General features: G+C 46.7%; 1 pseudogene; it reads left to right on the top strand.

Moving 5' to 3' along the window:
- The first annotated feature begins 16,648 nt into the window (after positions 1-16,648).
- On the top strand, positions 16,649-18,673 carry LOC103603309 (annotated as a pseudogene).
- Positions 18,674-19,341: the final 668 nt, after the last annotated feature.

Below are 19,341 nucleotides of genomic sequence, written 5' to 3'. Positions count from 1 at the left end.
TAGGTGGTCAGAGTCTTATTTTTTCCCCTCTCTTTCATGTTTAGGATTTTGTCACAAGGAATGTTCCCTTTTTTTTGTTTATTCTTTGATTTTTTAAAAATCTTTTTCTTAAATTGCTGTCATAAATGGAATGTTTCTTCCATTATATCTTCTAACTGGTCTCAGTTTTTATAGAGAAAAGTTACTGATTTTCACAAATTAAATTTGTAATGAGGCACCTGGTTGAACTGCAAATTATTTCTAATAACTTTTTCAGTTGATTCTCTTTGTTCTTTCATATATAATACATTTCATCTGCAAAGCATGACCATTGCTCTTCCTCTCTTACATTTTTAAACTTAATATCTCTCCTCTGGGTAAGTGCACTAAATAGCACTTCAAGAATACGTAACGTGGCATTACTCAGCATTTTCGTTTGAAGATTTTCTGCAAATGTTCCTAGCATTTCACCATCAAGCATGCATTTTTATCATAAATAGTTTTACCATGTTGAGGAAGCAAATATTCCTATTTAATTGATTTTTAAAGTCAGAAATATGTTGAATTTTATCAAACACTTTGTTGACTTCTGTGGAAATGATTATACGTCATTTTCTCCTTTGACTTAGTAGGAGCTGCTGTTGGAGCCCCCCACCCCAGATCCCCTTTCAGAGTTGGTTTCCCCATCAGCCAGCTGCCAAGCTGGGGACTTCTGATGGCTTCCAGCTGCCCCCTCCCGAGAACTGCTCTTGTGTTAGTCCATTTATGTTGCCTTCAACAGAATACCTGACACAGGGTAATTTATGAAGAAATAAAATGTATTTCTTACAGTTTTGGTGGCTGAGAAGTCCAAAGTCCAGGAAACACATCTGGTGAAGGCCTTCCTGGTGGGGTGACTCTACAGCAATGCAGAGTGTCATGTTGTGAGAATGGGCTGAGCAAAAGTGAGTTACCTTTCTCACTTGCTCTCCTAATAAAGCCATCAGAATCACCCCATTACTCCATGAATGGATCAGTCCATCCTTATGTTGTAATTACCTCTTAAAGGCCCACCTCTCAATTACCATAATTGGAGTTCCCATTCACTTAACATTGTTACAGAGGAGATCAAGTTTCCAATACATGAACTTTTGAGGGACACATTTGACCCATAGTAAACCCTTAACCTACAGGGCTTTGCAAGTCAAATTTAAAATTTAAGGGGGGAAATGAGACCTTTAAAATTTTGCATCTTTAATAAATTATGTATTAATTTGAAATACAATCAGCCACCATCTTCTTCTCCTTTGACTAGTAGAAGCTGCTGTTGGAGCCCCCACCCCATATCCCCTTTCAGGGTGAGTGTCCCCATCCACCAGCTGCCATGAGTGGGGACTGCTAATGGCTCCCAGCCTCTCCCTCCAGAGAACTGCCCTCAACCCACAGGGGCCCTTTGGCCCACAGATCCCTCAAAGGTGAGAACAGACCGAGACACCATGGCTGTAATGGGCTCTGCAAACCAGTCCCCTGGCCTCCAGGTGGATCGGAAGGCAGAGGCATCCCCTGCTCCAGACTCCCTGTGGGGTTGACCAAAGCAGACTCGGAGGGACCTCCCATTGGCCCCCTTCTTCCCGGCTGCCCTGCTTCCCCAACAGCTTTCTCCATGACTAATCACCTGCCTGTGGGCCCCCACCCCAGGCTCTGCCTCCAGGAACCCGACTGAAGTCAGACGTACAGGAAGTTTCATGAGTGGCAGCTGGTTTCCTAAGGTGCCCGTGTTTGTATTTCGAGGATAGACCCTTGGTGGGGTTATTGCTTCTGTAATGTGTTCCTGGGTCACCTTTGCTACCATTTCACTTACAATATTTCCATTAGAAATCATGAGAGATTCGTTTATTATTTTCTTTTTATGTTTTCTCAGGATTTGGTATATGTGCTGATTAAAAAGAAATATGAAGCTTTCTTTTTTATTGATCTAGAACTTGAAAATGGCACTGGGATTACCTGTTACTTGAATTTGAAAGTTTAATCAGATTTAATGCTATGGACCTTAGTGGGGAGGATTCAGACCTTTAGTAACATTTTCAATTGTTCCACGAAACTTGTCTGTTTAGATGTTGTTTCTTCTGAGGTCAGAAGTGTTTTTTGTTTGTTTGTTTTGGTAGAAAAAAAAATGCTGATACTGTGTATATTTTTAGAGTAACATTCATTCTACTTTACTTGCATGGAGTTAAAATATTTCTCAAAAGTATTTTATTTTCCTCTTCTCCTATTTGTAGTTTCTTGTTCTTGTTTCTACTTGTGTTTTGTGCCTCTGCTTTTATTCCCCTGCTATGACAATAGGATTGTTGTTTTTTAGTATTAAAAATACAAGCATTATAAAAAGGAATAAAACCAAAATTACCCCAACTCTGATTACTTTGATATAAAACTCTTCATAATTTGGAGGCCTTCACTTCATAATCTGTTTATGCATCTACATTAAATATTTAATGTACGTTGTGTCTTAGTCCATTTTCTGCTGCTATAACAGAATACTACAAACTGGGTAATTTGTAAAGAAAAGAGATGTATTTGGCTCAGGGTTCTGGAGGCTGAGAAGTCCAAGACTGAGGGTTCAAATCTGGTGAAGGCATGACATCATGAGGAAGTGTGAACAGACGAAGGAAATCCAGCTGAACTCATCCGTCTTTTCAGGAGCCCACTCCTGCGATAACTAACACACTCGCTACATAACAGCATTAATCCATTTCCATTCTTGACCGAATCAGCTCTCAAAGGTCTCGACTTTCAGCACCAGGGGAACATTCAAACCATGGTGCGGTGGATAATATTCATCTACTTTAGCTCTAGCCACTGTCCTTTGTCTAAAGAAAAAAGTAGCCTTTTTGTTTTGCTTACCTCTTCGCACACACACATGCACATTGTCTTCCATGAATATGATTGCTAGTGATTTAGTCTCCAACACTGTGGTCTGGGGTTTTGTGTGCTTTAGTTTCTTCACAGATGGAGTTTTCTGATGTTCACCTCCTAATTGTTTTCAATTGTTGGTATCTTAAATGCCAGGCAGAGTGCAAAATATGCCACAGACCTTATTATATTCTTTAATTTGCATAACGAAAGGGGATTATCACCCCAGTTTAGAGATGTAAGAAAGATAATCAAAGAAGCTGAGCACTGGAAATATGAAAATCTCCCACGTCACTATGGTTGCAACAGGAAACAGACGGTGTATTCTCCTTAGAGGCCCACTCCTTTGATGAAAGATTCTGTTGTTATTCACAACATTGGCAAAGGTTAGTGGCAATGAGTCTGGTGGAAATCTGCTCCCCAATTCATTTTCTGAGAATTAAGGTTAGTAGGTGAAGCCAGTACCACCCTTAGGCCACCATGCCAGGGCCCCACAAGTTAGGGTGTGCTGTTTTGACTGCCTGTCTTTCCAAAGAGCAAGGAGTATATGGAGAGGGAATGTGTCACCCAGAGCCTGTGCCTCCCATCTTCAGACAACACTCTAGGTACCTGGCACCCTTGAATTTCTGATTAAACAGTCACTTCCCTGGCTAGCCCACCCTCCTGCAGTGGAGCAGCCCTTTGTCTACACTTCCTGATCCAGTACAGTGGCCTGGTGTTTGTGGCTGTTTGTGGACAGTGTCTGCATGAGCAGGCAAGCTCAGTTCTCACAGGTTCGCATGAGACCCCTTGAGGTGCAGGACAGAGTTGGTGGGAGGAGCAGGGGGGCGGGCTATGGATCAGCTCTGGCCACACTTCCAAGTTCTTGGGGAAAGTGGAGGAGTCTGAGAGTCCTAAATTCAAACCTGGGTCCCGAGTCATTATGAAGGTATATTTATCAAGCTGGAAAGATAGACCGTGTTTTATTAAACACTTAGCTTGACTTGGGGATTTTAAATATTTAAACATACGGAAAATGGGCCTCTCTTTGTACGCTTGCTTCAGGCCCCAGATATATTACGGGCAGACTGGGAACAGGGGTGAGGGATGCCAATATTAGGTAAAGAGAACACAAAAGAGGTCCAAGTGCACTGACTGCCAACTTTGGCCCAGGCTGTCTGGACCCCGCCTGCCTCAGTACTTCCTGCCCACGGACTGTATGTCCCCTGCTCTGGAAGACCCCTTGGCTTGTGACTCCCCAGTGACTGAATGGCTTTCTGAGAAAGCGTTATTTTGGAAATATTTCTTCAAATGAGAAGATTGGTACCTTGAGGGGTGAGGGAGAAATTGCTCTGTGCAGATCAGCTGAAACTACTTTTTGATGCCTGGGGCTCACAGAGCACGTGGGCTTGAAGACTCTGTGATGATACAGGCAGAACTAAAATGGTGAGACTCCATGTGCCACCTCCAAAAGTGTAACCTGACCTTGTCTGTATCCACACACCTCTACATCCAGAGTTCTCAGAACTCATATGTCCTAGCTCTGGCCCATCTTTGTTGCAATTCTGGCTCCTCTCTGGTGGATGCCTCAGTCTGACTTTGTTGTGTCTTTTTTTTAACAGGTGTACACTTCACCAGAAAATACTCTGATGTGGAATCCAGCCTAGTGTCTTAACAAAAATCAGTGTGCTTTCTTCTTTCACATGTCAGGGAAATCCAGCTGGTGATAGCCAACATGATTCTTCCTAGGTTGTTGAATAGTCAACTAATTCTACTTTATATGACTTAACTCCCTAAAGGAGAAATTGATTAGATAATTATGCTACTAGGTCTAGCTAAGATCCCATCATCTTGGTTGAACTAAAGTTACAAGAATCAATAAGACAGACTCAATATTTATTTGGTAACCTCATGCCTCACATTACAGGAATGTTCACGCTGGAGAATAAAGGGTCATGTCAGAGGTTCCCAAATATTAGTGTGGGTAAGAATGACCAAGCGGTTCCTTAAAGAAGCAAATGTTTGGCCTTTGACTCAGTCTCCAAGAGCAGAATCTCCAGGGCTGGAGCTGGGAAACCATTTCTAATTCTCACGCCAAGTGATTCTGACAGAAGCAGGCTGTGACGTGTACAAGGAAGTGTGCTAAGACGGTGGCCTGGTCAGGGCTCATGTGGCATCCAGAGGGAGTGCTGGAGTGAGCAGGACTGAAGCCATGTTGGGACCTAAACTTGCATGGGCTTTAGAGATTAAAAAGAAAAAAAAAAAGAAAAGAAAAAAGGACACAGTTTTTTTCTTAACATGCATTTCTCTGATTTCCCTCTATTTTCATGGTTAGTTGATATTTGAACCTTGGTTACGGGGCAAGATGACTTTATTTACATAAATGTAAAGTTGTTTTGCAGTCAGCCTGGAGCTGCAAACCTTCCATGAGACAAGTACTATCCAGATCCTGAGAAACCGTGTAAGACATCAATGAAGCCGTGCTGATTCCACCCCAAAGCAAATCAGAACCCTGCAGGACCCTAAGAATAACGTCGAGGATGAGAACAGACACCAGATGGAGCACTGGAGAGATTTTGCACTGGCCCCTCACGTGTGCCCCTCCCTCCTGCTTTCCATTTTCCTACATTCTAGTCCCCCAACCCCCTCTTCAAAAACCCCTCAGTAAATCTGAGTCTGGGAGGTGGCTTTAGCCTGGCCACCCTCCTTCAGGTTTACTGGAGAGACGGGTCAGCCTAACATCTCCCCTCACGTCACTGGTGTTCCTGAATAAAAGCTGACTTCTATTTTCACCAACATTTGACGTCTGATTTGTTGGGAGCAGGCAGCTAGATGTGGGTTTGGTAACAGGACGTGGTGAAGGTAAGTTTGGGGGACAAAAATCTGTACATTTGAAGTAAGGTGAAAAGAAGAAGATTGTATGCTTCCTGAGAGATGTACCTAAAAGCAGCTACAAAGTGGCATTGCAAGTAAATTAACAAATAAAGAAACCCATACGTGAAGCTGATCAAGCTCCTAGATCTTCTGAATTTGCAGACAGTACAGGGATGGGGAGATGCAGTAAAAAGAGCACCACAGAGATGCAATAGCAAAGTCCGACTGTGGGAAACTGCAAGACAGCTGATTGGCTTCTGTAGCTTGGGGGACGGACGAGGAGACAGAGGAACCTGCAGATTAAAAGAGGCTTAAGGGGGCCGGCCCGGTGGCGCACTGGAGAGTGAGCCGCTTGGGAGCGTGGCGGCGCTCCCGCCCAGGGTTCGGATCCCATGTGGAGACTGGTTCCCGCTCACTGGCTGAGCGCGGTGCGGGCACAACACCGAGGGTTGCGATCCCGTTGCCAGTCCCCGGTATGGGCGCAACACTGAGGGTTGCGATCCCGACACTGAGGGTTGCGATCCCGTTACCAGTCAGTAAAAAAGACAAAAAGGAAAAAAAAAAAAAAAGAGGCTTAAGGGACGTGTCATCCAATTGCCATTTTGCACCTTATTTGGATCCCAATTCAAACAAACAAGTTGTAAAAATTGATTATAGAAAAATAAGGGTAGTATGAACCTTTATAGGATATTTGGTGATGATTATCACCTCTTATGTATGTCAATGCTGTTTAAAAGATCCTTACCTTTTACAAATATTTTCAGAAACACTTGCAGATAAACTGCTGCCCTGTGTGGGATTTGTTTCCAAACAATCGTCTGGGGGAGTGGTGAGGGTAGATGAGGTGGGGTGGCTGTGCAGTGGACTTACTGAAACTGTGATGGGCACAGGGAGGTCACTGTATTGTTAATTATCATTATATTATTCCTTTGACTTCGGTATGTGTTTGAAAATGTCCATTATAAAAAGTTAAAATTACAAAGAAAAAACTGGCAAAGGCCCTGTCCTGAAAGATTGATTCTTTCTTCCCATGAAACTGAAAATAGCCGAGAAATCAAATGTGGTCTAAGGAACTAGTCCTAGGTGGCCACGTGCTCTGAAACACGTTTATGACATGAACTGAGAAGTGACTGAACAGCGGTTTTTGTGTGGGATTAAGTAAGGGTTGTGGAAGAGACCCTCTCTCTCCCCAGATTGCTTATGGCTCTCCTTTAATGGTTGTGACCTTCGTAACGGCCTGTGGAGTAACAGCACCTCTGCAAAATCTCACTTCAGAGGAAGGGAGCTTTTGCTGAGGTACAAAGGTGCTTTGGAAATGTAATATTTGTTTTGTTTATAACCTGAGTGCTCATTCACATGCCAAATTACTTGTCAGCCTCATGAACAGAAACTACCAGAGACAGGACGGGCCTGGAGAGTGGGCGGCTGTGAGTGGCGGCCAGAGGGGGGAGGGGGTGGAGAGGTAAGGCATGAGGCTCTCAGAGCCGATGTGCTTCAGACCCCACAAGGGTGGAGGCTGGCCCCTTGGCCTAGGAGTGGCATCAGGAGTGTCCATGAGACATTTCAGTTGACACTTTACTTCTCAGGTTTTCTGACCAATCAATAACTTTTACCTCTGCTATTAACCAGGTGTGCTGAAGTCCACCCTGGATGCCAAATTCAGGGACCCATCCCTGTCCTCTAGTTTACCCCTGTGCACCGCTCAGCCTGGTGACCCCCTGCATAGTGCCTTTACCTGGCTGGCTGCTAACTCACTCCCCTCCAGCATTGCCACTCACGCTTGGGAGCCAGGGGGCTGCTCAAGCAGGGTAGGGATGTGTTGCGTGGGGACTTGGGGTTTCCACCCAGGAAGCAGTAAGACTAGTAATGAGAAATTTGATTATTGACTTTTCATGTCTTCTGATCTTCCTAACAACCCTGGCAGGGATACTATGATCATTCCAATTCACAGACAAGGAGACTGGGGTATGTAGAAACCAGGTTCCTGTGTCAAGGCTGTGAGAAAGGTGGGATTTCAACTCCAGGCCCTTTGACTCTGCCCCACTGCCTGGTCCATGACTCCTGGAGCAGGAGGTCCAGCGTTGCAAAGCAGGCAGTCAGGGCCAGGGAGAGAGCCAAAGTGGTCACCACAGTGCTGGAGCTGGCCTGCAAGTATCTCAGCCCATGCTGCCCTCAGAGATGTGTCTAGCAAGTTCTTCCACAATAAGAAATCTCACAGCAAGTTCAGGGGTGCTTCCCTGGAGAAAAACATTTGGGGAACGCCTGGCCTCCATGTGCCCAGTGCTGTGCTGTGTGCTCTGAGTCCCAGCAATGACCTGTGAGCAGCAGGTCTCCGTAAATTACTAACTGCAGCTCTCCAGGGAAAAAGCCCCATTTGTAGCATTTGCCTCTTCCCGTGGTGTAATTACCTCTACCATGGCCAGTGTCAGTCTACCACATGATGTCACCTCGCATGGAGTACGAGTAGTATTCCCACCATAAAGATACCATAGACATAAAAAATCTGAAGAGCACAGACTGTAGTTGTATTAGTCTATTTCTGTTGCTTACAACAGAATATCTGAAATTGGGTAACTTATAAAGGCATGAAATATATTCCTTAGTTTCGAAGTCCGGCAAATCCAAAGTCCAGGGAACACATCTGGTGAGAACCTTCTTCTTGGTGGGAACTCTCCAAGGGGTGTCATGGCAACCAGGGTGTCACATGGTGAGAATGGGCTGAGCAAGAGACAGCTAACCTCCTTACTAGTCCTCCTTATAAAGCCATCAGAAACACACCCATTATTCCATGAAAGGATCAATTGATCAATCTGTTCAGGAGGCACAGTCCTCACAATTTAATCATCTCTTAAAGGTCCTGCCTTTTAAATACCAGAATAGGATTTCCCACCCCCTTAACACTGTTAGAACGGAGATTAGTTTTCCAGTACATAACTTTTGGGGGACAAATTTAACCCATAGCAATAGTAAAAATCACAAAGAATTTTTATGTTTTAAATATTCATTATCTTTTTAAATATAATTTACTTACCTCTAAGTTTATTTTTAATAATGACTGTATTTAATAACCAGCTTGCAAGATTCTTGAAAATTTTACCATCAGCTCTGGCAAGCCAGCACAGGCTGGCTACACTCCCCCTGCTGTGCAAGAAGCTGCTAGCTCTGGAATCTAGCTAGGCAGAGAAGGGATAGCATAAGAAGTAGTTTGACAATTAAGGGTTAAGCCTGTTTGGTGTTGAGTTATGGAAGGGTAGAAATGCATAAGAGCAGAAGGATATAATCTTAAAGCACTAGAGCAGGGGACACTTTCGGCAATCACTGAGTCCACCCTCTGCAGATTAGAACAGAGATGCACGAGGTTAGGTCTGCAGACGAGCTGCGGCTCAAGCCTAATCTGGAAGTCCAGTGTTTCTTCTGCTCCACAAGGACAGGGATTTCAGGAAACTTGTCACAGTGCTCCTCCTGTTAGTATCAGGGACCAGGAAATTGGGCCAGCCCTGTCTGTCAGTTGTTGTGTCATACTACACAGTGCCTGACCCTCAGTCTGTCTGCAGGGCCCAGCTTCCCCTTGCTGGGCACCCTGGAGTGCTCCTGTCTGTGGGCCACTGCTGACTACCTAAAAAACCGAACAGATGCTGTGGCAAGAAGGTAGTGTGGAGGCCCATGAGATAAACTGGAAAAGATTCATGTTTCATGACCTGGGAACCTCTTCCTAGTTTCAGATGCAGAAGAGTGGCTGAGGGGCTGTGTGGCCCAGTGTGACTGCTCTGCTCCAAGCTGGCCTCTAGGGTCCTGCCCTGCAGCAACAGGGCTGCATCCATCCTGCATCATCTTTTCCCCTCCTGTTGAATACTACTTGTTAAAAACCTACTTTAAGAAATTAACTAGATTAGGAATCAGGCATGCTGAGTTATCACAAAGCTGATGGCAATTTTAAACCCTTGGGAGAGGCTTACTTTCTCTCTAAGCATCAGTTTTCAATTATACCCAGGTAAGGTATTGATAAGATCTAACTCACTGAAGTCATGAGAGTAAAAATAGCAAGAGATGGAGAGGTTTTGAAAACTGTATTGTTACCACCCGTTACTTATGATCAACTTCACTTCATCCACACCTACATCATCTGCTTCAACCTGGAGCAAGTTTATTGACTCTCCCAGGACCTCAGTGTGTCACCTTGGCTAGTGATACCCCATCACTCAGAAAAGCTTTTGTGGATTACATCAGTTTCTGCAGGCATACCAGTGCTGGGGGCTCAGCCACATGGTGATAACAAGCAAGGAGGCTTGGAGAGCCCCAGCTCCCTGGGGCTTAGGAAGGAAGGCAGCTAGGCTTCAGCCCTGGCACTGGCTGCAGGTGAACATTCTGAGACAGTCAAATCCAGGTGAATGTCGAGGTCCCAGGGGACCTGTAATGGATAATGGAAGTTTAGTGTTTAGAGAGGCCATTCCAAATCCCTGTAGGAATGGAAATCCCCCACCTCCCCCGGATGTTACTGGAATGTGGGCTCCCTGCCCTGCAGCTGGCCAGTGAGACTCCCACCAATTAACATTCACAAATCATACCCACATACTCTCCTAAGATTTTGTAGCTCTTGTTCATTATTCATGATTTAAATTATTAATTTCTCTCCCTAGTTTAAAGAGAGGTACCTCGGGAATTTTGGATAACTTTTATTTCTGGTCCTCAATTCAGAGCTTTATGAAAAATTTGTATCAAAAGGAAATGAAAAAGGGCCATGGGAGTAATTAAAGTGACCTTCAGTCCTTCCCGCCTCACCAGCTGGTAGCGCATCTATTTCAAACCTGCTGTACTGGGATCAGCTGTGTAATTGAGCCGCTGTCCCTGAGCCGTGCTCTCAAGCTGGGGTCATGGTCAATGGGAAAGGGAGGTTTGGAAAGAGCAGACCAGGCCCGAGTTGATCTGCAGAACAAGGTAGAGGTGGGGTTTCTTTTGCATACTTTTCAGTTGTGATTTTAACTCCACTCACTGTTCCCTTACTCATAGTCCTTGACGTTCAACTTGAGTACTGGGCTTCTTTGGAAAATTCAGAAGTCAACTATGCTGCAGTCATGTGGTTGTGTTATTTTCCCACTGAACAATAAGACAGAAACTGTTTTAGACAGAGGAACATTCTCAGATACACTCAAAGACCATGTGTGTGCTATTACAGTCTACCATGAAAGGAGCTGCGTGAAACCTTCTGCGAACAATCTTTTGCATGCTCCAGCTGGAGAGAAACTCTGGGTCACTTGCTGTGACCCCTCATTTCACAAATGCAAAGAAATCAGATCCAGAAATGTTAAGTGATTTGATCATATTGAAACATCCGGTTAAGCAGAGGAAGCCAAACTAGAGTCCAAGATTTATATGTGTGTGCACGTGTGTGTGCAAGTGTACGGGCATGTGTATGTGTGCCTGTGTGCATGTGTGTGTACATGCATAAAAACAACATGCTTTTCTCCAGATAATTGCTCTTAAGGGAATCCGTCCTAAGGGAATGAGCTGAATTATAATACCAGTGTTTTGCATTAATATCATAGAACCATTATTAAAACAAAAAATAGATTATTGTGCTAATCCAACAATAATAAAGTTAAGTAAACTATCATATAACCACATGATGATGTGCTATGCATAAATTAAATTAGGTTGGGGACCAGTTTATGCATGTACAGGGAAATATTTATTTTTTAACATTCAAGTGGGAGAACCCAAGGTTTAAAACTCTATGCAAAGTAAACTCCACTATGTCTAAAACTTCACAGAAACCCACTCACCTGCCAGGGAGCTTCTCTGGGTGTAGATAGTGCATTTTTTGAATAAGAAAGAAAATAAGAATTTGTAATTAGGGATTTGCTTGCCACCTCCTGTCCAGGAGTGGTTTGGTGATTTTCCCTGGCTCCAAGCTCTCGTCAGCACCTTGGCACATCTAGGGGCCCTGAGGCTGCAAGGAGACCTCTTTCTTTTAAAGTCAGCAGGTTTTGCTCTGCGTATAGCATGTGTTTGGCCATACAAAGATGGTCATGGGTTGAAAGTCTCATTTTCCAGCTTTTCCTGCCATGCCACTGACCATGTGCAGCATGTTCTCAGGCACATGTCTTCCCCGTGCCCCAAGCTACCCCAAGATGTCGATGCCTCTGACCATGAATTCCTCTTTGTTTACTTCCCTAAAGCATCTTGAGAATTCACAAGCTTCCTGGCTTCTGCCCTGGCCTCCAACGAGCTTTAGAAAAATGACTCGCTAGAGAGGGGAAACAGAAGGGTCGACGTGGGGCTCCCCAGCCCTGGCCTTAAGTTCAGAGGGACCTGGGCTTTCTCCCCGTTTTTCCCCTTTACAGAACCTAAGTTGGTCTCATGGTAGATTGCAGCCAGTTCAGACCCCGTGGCCACCTGCTGAGTATAAACTGGGCCCTTTCCTGAGGTCTGGGGTGGGCCGTGGGAAAGTTGAGTTTTGTTAAACAACTGCAATCTCTTTCATTAACTTGGAGGAACTTGCTTGGGGTGGGCGATGTGCCCAAGGCGCTAATGAGCAATCACAGCATGTTCCATGGTGGGCTCAGGCCGGACACTGGAAAGCAAGGTGAAGTCCTCCATTCCCCTCAAACCAAGGACACCGCCCACGCCACCAGGACTCTACAGTTTTAAACAAGCTCTCCCACTGCAGACCGGGGTGGGGGAAGCAGAAAGTGGAGCTAATTTCAAGTGTCAGGGCAGTATTTGAAAAAACCTTGACCCAAACTGCTGTGAAATAGTCTTGAGAAAATGCATCCACTATGTATTGTGGATAACACACTCCAGACAGCAGTGAGCGGCTGGGGCAACTATGGACACGATCTTCTACCTACTGCCCTAGTGCTTGCAGAGAAACACAATCGCCAGGGGCTCTGCTAGTAAATGAGACACCAGTGAGATTCCAGGTGAGAAAGGAGACAGGTGTGTGGAGAGACAGTGGCACGTGGTATGGCTGACATGACAATGGCACATTGGCAGCCAGGCTGCAGATGCTGTGTTGAGGGGAGGTGGTGTGCTATTTCAGGGGAGTTGAGACTTGGGCTGGATTTGAAAGTGGAGTTAGATCTTTCCACACTAGGAGAGTAGGCATGGAGGGACGGAGGCAGAGGAGAGAGGGCTTGCAATACCTGGAAGGGAGGGCGTGAGGGTCTTCTACATGTCTGGGGGACATGTGGAAGGAGCGCTGCTGGAGAGAAAGCTGGAGAGGGGGCTGCTATGGGTGTGGAGATGAGGCCACCATGACAGAGATTCTCTCCTCACAGTTATTGCCCTGTGGCAGCATCTGCATCATCTCAGAGCTTGTTAGACATGCACATTCTCACCCCTGGATTAGTGTCCTGGAGCTGCCCTAACAAAGTACCACAAACTGACAGGTGTCTGAAAACTACAAAACTGTATTCTCACAGCTCTGGACACTTGAAGTCTAAAACCAAGGTGCCTACAGGGCCATGCTCTCACCACAGTCTCCGGGAAAGGCTCCTTGAAGCCCAGCTGTCCTGTGGCTTGGGGCAGTATCACTCCAATCTCTGTCTCAGTTTTCCCATGGCTATCTGTCCTCCTGTGTGTCTGTCCCCAGGTCTCTGTTTTCTATTCCAATAAGGACACCAGGTGTATTAGATTATGGCCCATTCTAATTGAATATGGCCTCACCTTAACTTCATTACATCTGCAAAGACCCTATTTCCAAATAAGATCACATTCATAGGTACTGGGGGTTAGGACTCCAGCATACTCTTTTGGAGGCACAATTCAACTCAGAATACCCTCTGTCCACTGAATCAGAACCTCAGGTTTTACCAAGCCCTCCAGTTTCAGAAAGGCTTGTCCAGATAAGTAGAAAATGTGCCTGTATTTTCCCATTAAGTGACTGAAGCCCAAAGTAACCAAGAGCATGTCTGTTGTCTGCAACATAAAAGGTTATCCAAGGTAAGGTCCCAAGCCAACAAGAGTTGGGTACAGGGATGTGCTGTGTTTTATCAGCAATGATATTCATAACCCTTGCTCTACCATTTCCAGTGTACAGAAAACTTTTCACTCCATTACTTGTCATGGTTTGAGACCCCCAAAGCAGACCCTGAGACAAGAATCCAGATGCAGGTGGTTTATTTTGGAACAGAAGGGGTGGAGAAGGGAGAAGCCCAGGCAGGTGCATCACAAAACAGGCACCTCCATGGGCACCTGAGGCACAGTCTTGTCACACTCCAGGGCTGATCCCTGCCCCTCACCATTGAGGGTGCCACTAGAGCTCACAGCAGGACTTCATGGGACTGGGCCCAGGAGATGGGACGCAGCCAGCAGGCCCAGCCAGTGAGCTTGACATGAGCTGCAGCCAGGGGCCAGGCGTCAGTAGTGCCTGCTCCATCATGACACTGGAGCCTTAGAGCAGCGTCAGCATACTCAAGAATGTGTCACATCATCCCGCACTTTACAGGAAGACACCGAGACCCCGGGTCATGGGGGTGGAGGAGCAGGGTGGGGCACAGCAAAGCCTGACTCCAAAGCTACTCACCAGTCTTCCACATGGCCCCTTCCAGCTGGGCTTGAGCCAAGGGGCTTTGGGGAAAGTTAAATGAACAACAAATACACTTAAAAATCAGAAGAACAGACGTGAAAAGAGGGCTATGTGGACAATGAGCCATGGTTGCCCCAAACCTGACTCCACTGGAGTAAGCAGGACCAAAGCCATGTTGGGACCTAAACCCACATGGCCTTTAGAAAAAAGCAGACACCAGTTTTCTTCTTAGCATGGATTTCCCTGTGTTCCTTCTTTTCCCATGGTTACTGGGTGTTTTGAACCTTGGTTATGGGGCAAGATGAATTATGTTTGCAAGTGTAGAGCCGTCTTCCAATCAGCCTGCAGCTGCAGACTTGCCATAAGACACGTGCTATCCAGACCCCGAGAAACCAAGGAAGACATCAAAAAAGCTGTGCTGACTCCACCCTGAAGCAAATCAGATGCATCGAGGATGAGCACAGACGCCAGATAGAGCCTTGATGAGTATTTGTACCTGGCCCCTTACACGTGTCCCTCCCTCCTGTTTTCCATTTCCCACATTCCAGTCCATCACCCCCTTCTTCAAAAACCCCTCAGTAAATCTGAGTCTTTGAGACGGTTTTAGTCTGGCTACTCTCCTTCAGGTTTGCTACAGAGATGAGTTAACCTAACATCTCCCTCAGGTCACTGGTATTCCTGAGTAAAGCCGACTTCCTGTACCAACACGTGTTTCTGATTTGGTGGTGGGCAGCCCGACTTGGGCTCAGCAACAGCTCTGCAGAGTCCGTGCCACTCTGCAGCCTGTGGGAGGCAGGCTTCCCGAAGCAGCTTCCCATGCCTCAGGACACCCTCACTTTCTGTCCCTATCTGCTCAGGCCGCTGTAACAGAGCACCACACAGCGGCTGGTTTAACTGACAGTTATTTTCTCACACTTGGGGGGCTGGAAGTCCAAGATCTAGGTGTGGGCAGGGTAGGCTTCTTTTGGGGCCCCTCTCCTTCCTGCAGGTGCCCTGCTCCTCCCTGTACCTCCACATGGTCTTCCCTCTGTATATATCTGTGCCCTAATTTCCTCTTCTTGTAAGGACACCAGGCAGATTGGATTAGAGCCCACCCTAACAGCCTCATTTTAATTACCTTAATTAATTAATTTAAACTTAAAGGCCCTATCTCCAAATACAGTCACCTCTTGAGATACTGGAGGTTAAGACTTCAACATATGGATTTGGGGGGACACAATTCAGCCCATAACACTTACATTACCTGACCTTCCTGTCAACAACCCTGCACAGTATCTGTTGTTAATATCCCCGTTTTAGGCAGGAGATGGCTTGCCGTTCAAGACAGATTCTCCAAGCCATGTGGTGTTCAGCATTATTTTAGATCACCCATGCCCCATCTGAGTCCCTGTCTCCATCTCCTTCCTTAGTGGAGAAGTGCCACCAGTGTTAATGCCCACGACACCTGAGGTAGTGACTGTCACTCTCATTTGAGTCATGAAGAAACACCCAGAGAAGAGTGAAGTGACTTGTCAGGACATTCATAGCCATAAAATAGTAGAGTGGAGATTCCAGCTCAGGTCCCTCTGCCTCCACCCACACATGGGTGGCTCCCTCAATAAGTGTTAGTGACAGATTGATAGGGGTAAGGGGACAGGGCTGCCCATCTCGGGATACTGTGGTGATGACCATGAGCAGTGGAAAGGGAGGATACTTTGTGACCCTAAAGCCCCATGAAATGTATTTTAAATTTTCTGTTCTTTTTAAATTTTAGGGTTGACCAGGGAGTCATGACACTGCCAGGTGAGATACTAAGAGGCACGATGATGTAGTCGTCAGGAGCACTGACGTGGCAGTGGATGGACAGAAGGTTTAGCATCCTAGTCGTGTGACCTTGGGCAACTCATTCACATTTCTGAACCTCAGTTTTCTCATCTGTAAAATGGCAGTATTTCTTTGACAAATTTTTTATAAGGATAAAATGAGAACATACCCATAAAGTGATTAGATCAGACCCAGCACACGATGATCAATCAATAGTATTAGGAGTAAGCTTGTAATGGGCCAAATGTGTCCCCTCAAAATTTATATATTAGAAACTTGATCTTCATCGTAACAGTGTTAAGACAGTAGGAAACCCAACTATGATATTTGAAGGTGGGGCCTTTAAGAGGTGATTAGGTTGTGAGGATTGATTCATTCATGGAGTCACAGGCATGGTGCAAGGGCTTTATCAGGAGTGCAAGGGAGAAGATTCAGCCACTCTTGCTCAGCCTGTTCTCAGCGTGCAGTACCCTGGTGGCCACAGGACCCTGTAGAGAGTTCCCACCCAGATGAAGGACCTCACTAGAGGTGTTCCCTGGACCTTGGACTTCTCAGCCACCAAAACTCTCTGCTGTTTTCTTCTGACCTTGAGGAACAACCATGTCATCAGAATCAAGCAAAAAACAGAAGCTCAAAGTGATCTCAAGTAACAAAGCCCCAGCTAAAGGAAAGTGGCATCGATCTGACATTAAGCACAAAGGTAAATACTATAGCTAGGAGGCCGAGGTGGTTCTGCAGGACCCTGGTAGGGACTATGAACTGTACACATACACATGCCAGGAGCTACAGAGGCTGATGGCCGAGATCTAGGACCTGAAGGGCAGGGGCAGTGAGAAAGTGGTCACTGAAATCAAAAAATGGAAGATCCAGAGCTGTGTGCATTTCATGACTCTAAAGAAGCTTAACCAAGCAGCCCACATCATGTTGAAGAAGGCAAGAGATCAAACCCAAGAGGCTAAGCAGAGAGTGGACACCTTCCACCTGCAGCTGCAGAGCCTGCTGTGTGAGATGGTGCACTTACAGAAGGAGACCCCTAAATGTCTGGGGTTTAAGTCAAAATACGAAGAAATTGATCTGGTCAGTTTAGGGGAATTTTGTAAGAAGCTCCACCAGCTTTCAGCAAGGCTGATGTCACCATCGGAGACCCTCACCAGCAAACCCTGGCACATCTGAACTGGGAGCTGGAGCAGCTGGAAAGGCTGGCAGAGCAGTGCCGAGAATGCCTGTGCGACAAGGAGAAGTTGCTCGAGGAGACTGAGGTGAAGAGGGATTTCCTCAGCAGCATCAGGCGGGCTGCCCTCCTGGCGCAGGTGTCCCTGCTCACTTCGTCCCTCCAGGCTCACGGGCAGCAGGAGATGGCCAGGCACCTGCCATCTCCCCTCTATGTCCTCCTTGTTCAGGTTACTGCATATGGGCAGGCCCATGACCATTGTCTGTGGTGGTCAGAGGCAGAGTGGACAAAACCAAGGCTCTGTTCAAGCCTCCCGAGGACTCCCAAGATGACAAGAGTGATGGGGAGGCTGAGGAGAAGACTGCGAAATGACAGCACCCACGCTGGGGGTGCAATTGGATGACAAATGCAGGGAGGTGCTGCAGAGGCACCCGCTATCCGTCACCCTCGACCTGAAGTGCGAAGACAGCAGCATGCTCCACCTGACCTGCTACTACCTCGCAAACCTCAACATCATGACAGTAAAGGCCAAAGTCACCACCGCCATGGAGCTGGTCACCCCCACCAGTGCAGTGGACCTGCTGTCCCCTGAATCAGTCCTGAGCTGTTTGTATCCTGGAGATGATGGAAAGAAAACTCCAAATCCAGCCAATCAGCATCAGTTTGGTAAGTTGGCATCCTAATTTTGAGAGACGATGTACTTGACATAGGTCACCCCTACTTGTGAGTACAGAAGCTGGGTGGCCTCCACTTCCCCAAAGAACAGCCCCAGCACACAGTGATCACTGACCACTCACTGAGCACCAGCCACATGAAGACCACCATGAAACTCCTGAGGGCCAGGATGCAGTCCTGCCTGGCCCTCCACAAACAGTTTGCATCCCTAGAGCATGGCACTCTGCCAGTTACCAGTGCCTGCCACCACCTCTTCCCTGCCAAGGTGGTCTCTCACCTGGTGAAGTGGGTGATGGTCAGCCATGAGGATTACATGAAGCTGCACTTCACCAAAGACATCGTGGAGGCAGGACTGGCTGGGGACACCAGTCTCTACTACATGGTGCTCATCGAAAGGGGCATAGCCAGACTCCAGGCTGCCATGGCACTGGACCCCTGGCTACCCCTCCGTCCCACTTGTTTTCCAGCTCTGTCTGAACTGGAAGGTGGAGAAAACCAACAGCAATGATGGCAACATTTGGGCCATGGAAAGTGAGGTCAATGTGTGCTGCAAGGAGCTCTGTGGTCCCCGGCTCAGCCACCAGCTCCTGACCAACCAGCTGCTGTGGCTGTGTGCGCTGCTGGATGTCTACGTGGAGACCGAGAGCCATGACAGCAGCGTGGAGGGGCCCAAGGAGTTTCCGCAGGAGAAACTGTGTTTGTGGCTTTTCAGGGGTCCCAGCAGGATAAAGCCATTTAAGTACAACTATCCTCAGGGATTCTTCAGCCATCACTAACCGCCGCTCACCCGTCCTAACCCAAAGACCCACCGTGAGTACTGGGCCTCTGCTTTCTGCTCTGGCCCCATGTGGCCCTTGATATTCTCCAAAGACACTAGCTGATTAAAGTGTCACCTGACCAAAAGTAATAACTTAATATTCCCCTTTTAGCAGTTAAATAGATGCTCAGAGAAATAAAGCAGCGATAGCAAAATGTCATAACTCAGGTGTGAACAACTCCAAAACTCTCATCCTCTGAATGCCTGCAGCCTGCCTAGATGGCCCCCACTCAAGATGGACACAGGAAGCTCCTCCCAGTGGCTGTCAATGGCTGTCCCTCTCCTGCAGGCAGTTTGGCCTTGCCCAGCTCCTTAGGGACAGGACCTGGAACTGTGCAGGGTGTTTCAGACCCGCAAGCTGCTTGGTGGCTTATCTTCTCCGTAGTGGCAGCACTGGCCTGGGCCAGGCGGCCTGGCCACTCTGGTAGGACAGCTTTCCTTTGACACAGCAAGAGCAGGTGCTAGTCTATGTAGTAATTGACCAGCATAAACTGTTTTCATTTATTCATTCATTGAACAAATAAAACAAAACACCTTTCCTCACTGCACTGGCTTCCTGCTTTTTTAGAAAGCACCAAGTGTGTGCCACCTCAGGGCCTTCGCACTTGCCCTTCCCCCACCCGAGAT

The sequence above is a fragment of the Galeopterus variegatus genome, unplaced genomic scaffold (assembly GCF_000696425.1).
Source record: "Galeopterus variegatus unplaced genomic scaffold, G_variegatus-3.0.2 Scaffold4544, whole genome shotgun sequence".
In the NCBI taxonomy this organism is placed as follows: domain Eukaryota; kingdom Metazoa; phylum Chordata; class Mammalia; order Dermoptera; family Cynocephalidae; genus Galeopterus; species Galeopterus variegatus.
The sequence above is the reverse complement of the archived record's forward strand: the minus strand, read 5'-3'. Positions and strand labels throughout refer to the sequence as shown.